The following is a 2,500-nucleotide window of genomic DNA, read 5'->3' on the forward strand; positions in this document are numbered from 1 at the left end:
GACGACAAAAGTTTCTTTTTGTTTCCTGAATGACGGAAAACCATCGTTCGACGGCCGGGCGTACAGTACATTCAAAAGCCTTTGCGCGTGGCTGCGACCAAACGGGTATAATACACCCGTATATTCTTGGTTCCGAACAGTAACTTCACGCGCAATCGGGCGAACGCACGCGGCAGCGCCCATCGGTTGCTCGATGAAATCGATGCGATAAACTACAGCCTTCTCGGCTGGTCGTCGTTAGTCGCGCGAGCAACGGATGGCCGCACAATCGACGCGTCGTCGTTTGCGATTATTCGCCTCACGTTAGCCATGAGTATGTATATTATTCATTTACGAACGAACGCGGCAGCGTCCATCGGTTGCTCGATGAAATCGATGCGATAAACTACAGCCGTCTCGGCTGGTCGTCGTTAGTCGCGCGAGCAACGATGGCCGCAAAATCGACGCGTCGTCGTTTGCGATTATTCGCCTCAAGTTAGCCATGAGTATGTATAACATTCATTTACGAACGAACGCGGCAGCGTCCATCGGTTGCTCGATGAAATCGATGCGATAAACTACAGCCGTTTCGGCTGGTCGTCGTTAGTCGCGCGAGCAACGATGGCCGCAAAATCGACGCGTCGTCGTTTGCGATTATTCGCCTCAAGTTAGCCATGAGTATGTATATTATTCATTTACGAACGAACGCGGCAGCGTCCATCGGTTGCTCGATGAAATCGATGCGATAAACTACAGCCGTTTCGGCTGGTCGTCGTTAGTCGCGCGAGCAACGATGGCCGCAAAATCGACGCGTCGTCGTTTGCGATTATTCGCCTCAAGTTAGCCATGAGTATGTATATTATTCATTTACGAACGAACGCGGCAGCGTCCATCGGTTGCTCGATGAAATCGATGCGATAAACTACAGCCGTTTCGGCTGGTCGTCGTTAGTCGCGCGAGCAACGATGGCCGCAAAATCGACGCGTCGTCGTTTGCGATTATTCGCCTCAAGTTAGCCATGAGTATGTATATTATTCATTTACGAACGAACGCGGCAGCGTCCATCGGTTGCTCGATGAAATCGATGCGATAAACTACAGCCGTTTCGGCTGGTCGTCGTTAGTCGCGCGAGCAACGATGGCCGCAAAATCGACGCGTCGTCGTTTGCGATTATTCGCCTCAAGTTAGCCATGAGTATGTATATTATTCATTTACGAACGAACGCGGCAGCGTCCACCGGTTGCTCGATGAAATCGATGCGATAAACTACAGCCGTCTCGGCTGGTCGTCGTTAGTCGCGCGAGCAACGATGGCCGCAAAATCGACGCGTCGTCGTTTGCGATTATTCGCCTCTGGCTATCCGTGAGTATGTATAATATTCATATACGAACGAACGCGGCAGCGCCCATCGGTTGCTCGATGAAATCGATGCGATAAACTACAGCCTTCTCGGCTGGTCGTCGTTAGTCGCGCGAGCAACGATGGCCGCAAAATCGACGCGTCGTCGTTTGCGATCATTCGCCTCAGGCTATCCGTGAGTATGTATAACATTCATTTACGAACGAACGCGGCAGCGTCCATCGGTTGCTCGATGAAATCGATGCGATAAACTACAGCCGTCTCGGCTGATCGTCGTTAGTCGCGCGAGCAACGATGGCCGCACAATCGACGCGTCGTCGTTTGCGATTATTCGCCTCAGGCTATCCGTGAGTATGTATAACATTCATTTACGAACGAACGCGGCAGCGTCCATCGGTTGCTCGATGAAATCGATGCGATAAACTACAGCCGTCTCGGCTGATCGTCGTTAGTCGCGCGAGCAACGATGGCCGCACAATCGACGCGTCGTCGTTTGCGATTATTCGCCTCAGGCTATCCGTGAGTATGTATAACATTCATTTACGAACGAACGCGGCAGCGTCCATCGGTTGCTCGATGAAATCGATGCGATAAACTACAGCCGTCTCGGCTGATCGTCGTTAGTCGCGCGAGCAACGATGGCCGCACAATCGACGCGTCGTCGTTTGCGATTATTCGCCTCAGGCTATCCGTGAGTATGTATAACATTCATTTACGAACGAACGCGGCAGCGTCCATCGGTTGCTCGATGAAATCGATGCGATAAACTACAGCCTTCTCGGCTGGTCGTCGTTAGTCGCGCGAGCAACGATGGCCGCACAATCGACGCGTTGTCGTTCGTTTGCGATTCGCTTCAGGCTACCCGTAAGGATGTATATTATTTTATTACTTCCTCGCCGTCATCAGGACGTTTCGTTCGGAGCACGACGACGAGCACACACGCCACCGGGCAAAGCGGGATACGCAAGTTCAAACCGTAAAGGAACGTCGCGAAACGATGTTCGACGGCGTCTCGTTCCTCGGCTGTAGATCCTTGGGCGCTTTGTTTCGGCCCCTGCGCGTTGTGTGTGACAATCGGTCGTCGTCTCCTCTTCGAGCGAGCGCAACGTAAACAGCCAGCATCGTATCTCCGACCGAGACGCGTATATAATGGAAAAATTGA

Source organism: Colletes latitarsis, unplaced genomic scaffold (assembly GCF_051014445.1).
Source record: "Colletes latitarsis isolate SP2378_abdomen unplaced genomic scaffold, iyColLati1 scaffold0044, whole genome shotgun sequence".
NCBI lineage: Eukaryota > Metazoa > Arthropoda > Insecta > Hymenoptera > Colletidae > Colletes > Colletes latitarsis.